Source organism: Microtus ochrogaster, chromosome 7, assembly GCF_000317375.1.
Source record: "Microtus ochrogaster isolate Prairie Vole_2 chromosome 7, MicOch1.0, whole genome shotgun sequence".
In the NCBI taxonomy this organism is placed as follows: Eukaryota; Metazoa; Chordata; class Mammalia; order Rodentia; family Cricetidae; genus Microtus; species Microtus ochrogaster.
In genome coordinates this window covers 72,731,545-72,741,544 of record NC_022014.1, presented here as the reverse complement: position 1 = coordinate 72,741,544, position 10,000 = coordinate 72,731,545, and positions in this window count along the sequence as shown.

Genomic DNA, 10,000 nt, shown 5'->3' with positions numbered 1-10,000 from the left:
CATGGAGTGATCCAGGAGGATAGTCCTTCTGCCAGGCTGGTATCCATGCGTGTGGAATCTGCAGTCGCCACTCGCAGCTTTTCCAGTTGTTTTTCGAATTCACCAGACCAATTACCTAAAAGATAGCTAGACAAGTCTTTAGACAGATTAGCTGCATGAGTAAATTTTTCATATTGAATGCTGGTCACACACAGCCCCGGATGGATAGAAATGTCTGACAGACTAGGGTATAGACTTGCCTCTAATAACATGCCCTAGCTGCCATACCCCCGTGGCACATTCATTCTTGTCAGCTGAGTGCATGGAAGACACCTTCTCCCTCGTGCACCTTTTTGGCTTCCCTAGCAGCCCAGCTGGTCCTGCTTCTGCTCTGAAGGGCCATATGCTGCATTCTCATGGGTTGTCTGATCTTACACAGGATTCAAAGATGAATGCCCATGGCAACAGGCGTTAAGATTGCCAGCAGTAGGGTTCCCAATCACCACTGTACCCAACCTCCCATTTGGGCTATGGTATTCTACCAACCTTTGGCTAAAACAGAGCACACAGGTACCTGCTCCTACAATAGGGCAGTCTCTTGATTTAAATTCGCTCTGCCGCAGAGTGCAGAGCCTAAAACTACCACTGCCTTTTCCTTGCCCCGCGGCTGTGCTGCATTCTCGGGCAGCCCTGTGGGGTCCCAGCTCCAGCACTTGCTGTTGTGTTTGCTGATACTCTTAGCACTGCTGTGGCATCCGCCAGGCTAGGCACCAACTGGGCTGAGGCAATGTGCCTTCCACCACAGCCACCCAGCAAAGCTCTGCTCCAGCTGCCTTCTCCAAACTGGTGCATGGAGTGGCGCAGAACTCAGGAAAGCAGACTTGCAGCTCTTAAATTATCTTATAGGGAATTTGGGCATTGTCAGTCTCTGGCTACTTCCTGCTGAGCGGGAACGTTGCATTCTTACGGGTTTTTACTGCAATTTACTGCCATTTTCAGCCACTTGGACTCAGGTTGAGGCAGCAAGGGAGAGGCAGAGAGGGGAGATGGAAGGTGGAGGCATGGGGGGGGGGGGGTCCTGGCCGGTTGCCTCGGGCTGGGACAGAGGTTCAGGCCAACAGATCTTATCTCCTGCTGTGCTTCTATGCCCTGAGGCAGGTCCTGGGTGTTTGCAGCTTTGCAGACCCTCAGCGCTGCTTGGCCTTGGAGCCACCTGGAGCTCCTTGGCCTTGGAGCTGCAGCTGCTCACACTCCACTGCAAACTCAGGTGGCCTCGGTAATTCAAACCACATGAATATAACTCCCTTCCTTAGCATACCTTGTTCAGTGGCAAAATCCAGATCTCTACCAGGCTTATCCCAGGATGGCACATTAAGATTGCCAGAGACACGGGCGATGGTGGCGCACGCCTTTAATCCCAGCACTCGGGAGGCAGAGGCAGGCGGATCTCTGCGAGTTCAAGACCAGCCTGATCTACAGAGCTAGTTCCAGGATAGGCTCGAAAACCACAGAGAAACCCTGTCTCGAAAAACCAAAAAAAAAAAAAAAAAAAAAAGATTGCCAGAGACGGCAAACCAAGAAGCAATTGTGTCACATTCAGCCCAAAACCTCTCCAAAGCACTCCATAACAGCTCGTTAAGAGCCAGGAAAATCAGGTGTGATGTTGAAGCGCCCATTCTAAAATCCCATTCTTTCTTTTAGTTTCATTTTAAACCTTTCACTTTGGTCGTGACTATACTGTCCTGCTCTACAGGTGAGAGCATAAAACCCGCATTTATTGCGATTCCTCAATCTTACCGGTGCACCCCCTGACTGTGGCAAGTTCTGGGCTCCACAGAGAGAGGTTTGGAGGGTCCCTGTATGCTTGTCCCCGTACAAGGCCACCAACTGTCATGGTTCTACCTCGTCCAGCAAGGATGATGCGTGACACACCGGAGCTCTTCTCACTGCAGTTTATTCCAGGACTTTATTCACTTTCTCTCTCCTCCTCCTCTCTTCCCCTCTCTCTTTCTGGGCAAACCTCTCCCAGCCCTTAAAAAGGCACAGGCTGCCAAACCCGGATTGCCAGGTAGGCACTGCCCATAGGTTCACGCATATGCAGGCAGCTGATAATCATTGCGTGATCATTGATTATCATAGAGAGCACTCGCTTTCGGGATTGCGGAGGGCGGGAGCCAGCACCCTCAGGTGCACTCCACGCAGCTCTCTACAGATAATTCCCTTTACTATCTAAACTTGACTGTCCTGAAACTGGATCTGTAGACCAGGCTGGCCTCAAACTCAGAGATATGCCAGCCTCTACTTTCTGAGTGCTGGGATTAAAGCCACCACACCCTGCTCTAAACCTTTATTTAATTTTTTCACAAGTTGGAAGTTTAGCTGAATGGGATCTTACCCTGAGACCATCACTCTTTATTCCATTTCTTGGTCTGTTTATCCCACTGAACACAGAACTTAGCTCCATTTCACTTCCTGGTGCTCCTTTTCTCCTCAAATTTTATATTTTCTTTTTCCTTTTTTATTATAAATCTGAGTTAAGAGTGATCAATAATAACCACACAACAGAGTTGATACTAGGCTATCTTGAAATTTCCTCTGCCAAAGGAATTAGTCCAAAACTCTTCACTTTAGCCTCAGGCAGACTCTTCAGACAAGGACAAAAAAGCAACCACATTCTTTACCAAAATATCACAATAACAATCTCTGGCAACATAAAATTCTTCTCTGAAGTGTCTTGAGCCAGCCCCCCCAACACACACACATGCACACACACAGAGTTCAAATCCCTCTTAGCACCACTGTCTTCCATGCTCCTACTAGGGTTTCCCATGAAGCAGCATTTAAAGCAGTCAACTGTTTTTCTAATCCACAGTCCCAAGGTCCATATTCCTCCAAATGAAATCATGATCAGATCTATCACAACAATACCCCACTTTGTTGTACCAACTTCTGTCTTTGTTAGGATTTCTAGTGCTGTGAAGAGACACCATGACCACAGCAGCCCTTATAAAGGAAAAATACTGAATTGGGGTGGCTTACATTTTCAGATGTTTAGTCCATTATCATCACGGTGTGACAAGGTGGCATGTAGGCAGATATGGTACTGGATAAGTAACCAAGTGTCCTACATCTTGGCTTGCAGGCAACAGGAAGTGGTCTGAAACACTGGGTGTGGCCTGAGCATATATGAGACCCTTCAGAAGACCTGGGTTCAACTCTTAGCACCCACTCACATGGTAGCTCACAATCATCTGTAACTTCAGTCCCAGGGGATCTGACGCCTTCTTATAGCCTCTGCGGATACCAGGTACACATGTGTCCTGCATGCAACAAAACACTCTTAAAAATAAAATGATTTAAAATTTGTAGTGTATTAATGAAAAAAACTGTAAAATCTTTAAAGATAACCCTGCCGAATGATTCGTGGCAGGTATTAGCATTTTGATTCCAACTAACTACAGATACTTAAAAAAATACACAAGATGAAGATTTTTCCAAAACAGCTCTACAAAAAGAACAGAGGCGAAGGGCCGAGGTCATCATACAGCCCTAACAATAAATTAACATACATTTGTTGACATCAGTATGTACAAATAGATGGATGAACTGAATGAGAACACCAGGAACAGATCCACACGAACATGGGCAACTTGTCGCTAATAAAGGAACAAAGACAAGGTCTGAAGAGAAGCCGCAGCAGGTGAAGTGCTTGCCATGCAAGAATGGTGACCTGAGTTCAGACCCTCCAAGTCACACAAGTGCCAGATAGACATGGCAGCCTAACTGATGTCAGCATGCAGGAGGTACAGACAGAGGATCCAAAGAGCAAGACAATTCGTCAAACTGGCTGGCCCAGAGTTCAGTTGGTAGATCCTGCTTGACAGTAAACATGGAAGGCCACGGATGCCACCCTGGGCCTTTACATACCCACACACATGCATGTATACCCACGGGGATACACCTGCATACATGAAAATAAATAAAAAAGTTAAATTAAAAATGTCAAGTTTTTACTACAGGAAAAGACTACCGTCTTTTTGATAAATGATTCTAGAACAATCTAATAATCTGTATATGCAGAAATATGGGCTTGTGTCCATCCCTCACACCATACAAAAATGTCAACTCAAATGAAATCATATAAAACATCAGTATAAAAGAATATAAAGAGGACATAGATAAAATTGTTATGACTTGGAATTAGACAAAAAATTTTCCATACATAAAAATGTGGTAGGATTTGTTTTAGAAGCACATGCCTGCTGGACATAGTGGCGCACACCTTTAGTCCCAGCACTCAAGTGGCAGAGAGAGGTGGATTTCTATGAGTTCAAGATAGTCCTGATCTACATAGAGAGTACCAGGACAACCAGGGCTATATAGTGAGACATCCCCCCCCATCTCAATAAATAAGTACGTAGTCACATGCTTCTGCCAGTGAGGTGTCCTGGCCATGCACAAGGGGCCAAACAACTCTGTTCTGAAGCTGTGAGCTAAGATTAACCTTTCCTGCACGAACTGTATCCTCTGGGTATTCCAGCCATCGCAACATGAAGAAATGAATACAATAAATAATGCATGCCGTAAAGTATCTATGATGCACGAGGGACGTTCTCATAATAGAAAAAGGCCGGCGCTCAAACTACAAAGAGTATTGTGGCTTCTTTTATTGTTCTATCAATAAATAAAGCTTGGAAGTCAAATAGTAGAAAATAAACCTGATTGATCCACAGAGCCACAGAGAAATGATAGCCTCACTATCTCTTCTACCTTCCCCAATCAAAAAGACCTTATACCTTCTATGCCCTTCCTCATTATGTCTGTGTCCCTCCATCTTCCTGAGTCCATTAGAAAACTCTATGGTCCACTCCAGTGGTGGTCACAGAGTGGCAAACACAAACAGATCTCCTGAAACAGAAGAGCACATAAAATTTTTGATATTGTGATTTTTTTTCAATATTTGAGGAGGTTTGTCTGTTTATTTGTTGGAAACAGGGTCTGGTGTAGGCCAGGCTGGTCTTGAACTTTGGATCTTCCTGCCTCCACTTCCCAAGTACAGGTGTATAGTACCTCTTTGCTGACTGTTTTAAGGGATCAAAAATAAAGCGGGGCGTGGAGAACAGTACACACAGTGAAGAAATGTCTGTGTTAAAAGAAGAGGAAAAGAAGAAAAAAGAAAGGGAGAGAAGTGGGCAGGGACTGATTTACAGACAATCCCAGAAAGCTCAGAAGAAACTCCTAAAAGTAAGGGAATCTGAACCAGGCAGTGATGGTGCACGCCTTTAATCCCAGCACTCGGGAGGCAGAGGCAAGTGGATCTCTGTGAGTTTGAGACCAACCTGGTCTACAAGAGTTAGTTCCAGGATACGCTCCAAAGCTATAGAGAAACCCTGTCTCAAAAAAACCAAGTAAAATAAAATAAAATAAAGAAACCTGGGTGAAAGTAGCAACTATTTAATTTTTCCCCTATGTGCTATGTTTGCCAGAGGCTCATGTAACTGAACCTTGGTCCCTGGCTGGGGACACTGTTTTTAGAAGATTGTGGAACCTAGAGGAGGTAGAACCTAGCTGGAGGAAGTGGGCTCACAGTGCGTGGGCCTTGAGGGTTACAGCAAGGCTTGACTTCTAATTCAGACCATGCTTCTTGATTAGTTGAGATTCAAGGAGTCTCAACCACACAGTCCTGCTGTCGTGAAGTGGTCCGTGACTTCCCGCCATCACGGACTGCATCTCCTCAAACCAGGAGCCACAGTAAACGCTTCCTCCTGAAACAGCTTCAGTTGGGTATTTAATTACAGCGATGAGAAAGGTAATTAATGTCTTGTGATTCAGTTCTTTTATATTTTCAACCCTATGTGCATACTATCTATTCCAAAAATATCTTCTCTAATTAAGAAAATGAAAAACGGAGACTTATTTCTTCTTCTTACAACCTCAAAGACCAGATAGTCTGTAGTCCTTCTGCCTACAAAAGTAACTACTAAATAGAACATGACCACAAAATGCCCAACCAAACTGAGTGATTTTTAACATATGGTCAAGCAACCTAAAATGTAAGCAGGAAGAGTCAAGGTTTGGACAAGATTATTTACATATTTTTATGTATATGTCTGCATGAGTGTATGTCAGTTATGTTCTGGTGCCTGCAGAGGCCAGAGAGGGCACCAGATCCCCTATAGATGGAGTTACAGGCGCTTGTGAGCTGTGCAACATGGGTGCTAGTTGTTGAATCCTGTCCACTATAGTTCTTGCTCTGAACTATGAAGCCATCTCTCCAGTCACAGGATAGTATAATTTAAAAGTTTGACCTCCTAGATTATGAACAGAGCTTTGATTCTCAATCAGTAATTCTCATTCTTTTTTTAAAAAGATTTATTGTTTTTATTTTATGTCTGCCAGTACTTTGTCTGCACCACTATGTACACATGCAGTACCTGTGGAGGCCAGAAGAGGGCCCTAGATCCCCCCAGAAGTAGAGCTAGCTGCTGTGTGGATACTGGCAACAGAATCTGGGTACTCTGGAAAAGCCATAGCCTTATTAACCCTTAACCACCGAGCCATCTCTCATACTCAAGGAAATATTAGACCAGCCATTCTCTTTTTTGGGGTGCAGGGGAGGGGAGGTTTCGAGACAGGGTTTCACTATAGCTTTGGAATCGGCCCTGGAACTAGCTCTTGTAGACCAGGCTGTCCTCGAACTCACAGAGATCCGCCTGCCTCTGCCTCCTGAGTGCTGGGATTAAAGGCGTGCACCACCACTGCCCGGCTTTCTTATTCTTTTTTAAACTTGATAAAACATTTACCAAAATCAGCCAGCCCACATACACACAAATGCATTGGACCATGAGTAGACACTGGGAAAAAACAAAAACAAACAAACAAAAAAACAACATCATTTATCATGTTCTCTACAAAACCTGATATCAACTTAAAAATATCAGTAAGGACAGAATTTAACATTTTATTTCTCCTTTTTTTTTTTGTGGCAGGATCTCACTATATAGCCCTGGTTGGCCTGGAGCTCCCTACATAGACCAGGCTGGCCTTGAACTCATAGAGATTCACCTGCCTCTGCTTTCTAAGTGCTGGGATTAAAGGCGTGCAGCAGCATGCCTGGCTCAATATTGTTTCTTGATATCCTATTGACAGATAAGCATATTAATTTTTCTATTTAATTGCTAGGTGTCTCACATGACTCCAAAGAAATGCTTTTCACGTACCTCCAATAGATATACTACTGCTTCAGGTTTGGTTTGGTTTGGTGTGTTGGGGATTGAGCCCAAGGCCTTACACTACCTAGGCAGGCTCCCTGCCACTGACCTACTATGTATTTTGAAACAGGATCCCCCTAAGTTTCCCAGGCTGGCCTTGAACTTACACTTTTCTGCCTGTGTCTCCTGAGTAGCTTGAATGACAGGCCTGTGCCACCACACCAACCTTGGCTAGAAATTTTAAGCAGATAATTTTTATTTGGTTAAGGAAGTCCTTTTTATTATCAACTGGCTGGTGATTTTTGTCACTAAATGATTTGAAATCTTTCAGTCCATTAAAAGATGTATTAATATGAGGCTGGGGAGGTGGTTCAGCAGTTAAGAGCACTGGCTGTTCTTCCAGAAGGACCTGGGTTTGATTCCTAGCACCCACATGGCGGCTCAAAACCATCTGCAGCTCCAGTCCCAGAGGCTGATGCCCTCTTCTGGCTTCTAAGAACACTGCAGATATCTGTTGCACCCATGTACATGCAGGCAAATACCCATACACATAAACAATTTTTGTGGGTGGAGTTTTTTTGGGGGGGACGGGACTACTAGCTCCCAAATAACCACACAGAGACTTAATAATTATAAATGATTGGCAGGTAGCTTAGGCTTATTACTAACTAGCTCTATGACTTAAATTAACACAGATAGCTTAGGTGTATTACTAACTAGCTCTTACAACTTAAATTAACCCAGATAGCTTAGGCGTATTACCAACTAGCTCTCCTCTGCCCATGCCATCAGGGTCAGTCCTCTCTTACCCATGGTGAGGGGTGGGACCATCTTCCCTGAACACAGTGTGCGTGCGTGTGTGTGTGTGTGTGTGTGTGTGTGTGTGTGTGTGTAGGTTGGGGGGATGGAGGGCTGGGGAAGGGCTCTTTCACTTCAGTGTCCAGTGAGGGTCTGAGACAACCCTCCTAGGGCCAGTGAAGGGTGGGGGAGCCTCAGCATAGGCCTCTGTTTTCATCACACATGGCTCCTAGGGCCCCCTGTAGTAACACAGACATCAACACAGACCCTGGCCACGGAAGGACCACAGACCCAGACAAGGATCTTGGCAGAAACTCAGCCTGGACAACATCCTGGCTCCAGGTAGAAGCACAAGTCACTCAAATTGGGATGGCCCTGGCTGTAGCAAGGTCCTTATACACAAACAAAGCCACAGTTTTCAACCCAGACCTCCTTATGACCTTTGGTGGCAACACAGGCCGACTCCGGCTCCAGTAGGATCACATGCCCTGACATGGTCCTCAGCAGCAGACAGATCTGAATGTCACCATTGTCCCGACTGGCAGTGCCGGCCACCCAGATCAGCAAGGCCCCAGCAGCAGTGTGGTCCTTGAACGTCACGTGGCCACAGATAGCAGCCCAGATCTCCAACGTCTGCATGACTTTTGATGGTAACAAGAGCCTCTGACATCAAAACAGACCTTGGCTGCAGTAGGGCCACAAATACAGACATGGCCCTCAGCAGCAGCTCTGGCCAGAAGGTCACCATGGCACCAGGCAGCATCATAGTCCTCTTGGATATGCATGGACCAGCTGCAGCATGGCCCCCAGTCTGGTCTCAGGTGGCTGACCAGAACCTGGGCACCCTCAAAACCCTTGGCAGCAATAGGAGTCATGGACATCAACCCAAATCCCAATCGTTGTAGCCCCACAGACCCACACATGGCCCTGGGCAGTAGCCCAAGCTACCCAAATCTGCATGGTCCAGGCTGCAGCAGGGCCTAGAGACTCCAACAAGGCTGCAGGTTGTGGTCCAGACCCCAGACTTCCACGTGGCCCTTGGTGTCAACATGGACCACTAGATCTGAACACAGACCCCAGCTGCCACAGAAACACGCACATAAACATTTTTTAATGAAAGAAAAAAATATTTGGATTTTGAATGCTAACCATCCTTTTGTTTCAGAAGTAAGTCTGGCTTGCATTTTCAGGCTTAAAACGGACAATTTAAAAATGCTTTCTTCACTGATTTAAGCAAATAGGCAACCTGGGGGTGGGGGTGGGGCTGTGAAGGTTGGTATTCTAGGGTTTTCTCCAGCTCAAGCACTGGTTGGGAAACCTTGGCCAGGAGCCAGCTAACAGGGCACTCTGCTGACCATCACGGAACAGAGGCCACCCTACCTTCCCACTGCCAGCCTTCTCGCTATGTGTGACATCAGGCAACCGGAGATCAGCAGGCCCCCAGGGCATTACTGTGTAAGTTACCTAACTCTCCGGCTCCTTTTGTCCACATCAGACAGAAGCCAAGGCAGGAAGCCACTTCCTGTCGGCATCATCTCCATCACACAGTGTTCGCAAGCCCTCTTCACCTTGTTAAAAATGGCTACATGACAGCTGTCACCCCCCTCCTTTTCTGGAGACTTGGCCTCAGGGAAAAAGCAGTGTTGATCTGACTTAGTGCTTGAATCTGGAGGCTTGTCAAAATTACCTGAACCAAACAGTTGAACTGAAGCTGCTTAAGCTATCTATAACTATGTGTAATCCAAAACAAATTTAAAAAAAAAAAAAAACCACACTCAATCGTTGGGAAAGGTTAGCAGAATCAAAACATTATCAGCCATCAGCTGAGCGTGGAGATTTTAAGTCAATGGGCATTTCTTTCTTTAAGAGTCTCTTTTCTGCCGGGTGGTGGGAGCCTCAGCACTCAGGAGCACTCAGGAGGCAGAGGCAGGCGGATCTCTGTGAGTTCGAGACCAGCCTGGTCTACAGAGCTAGTGCCAGGACAGGCTCCAAAGCTACAGAGAAACCCTGTC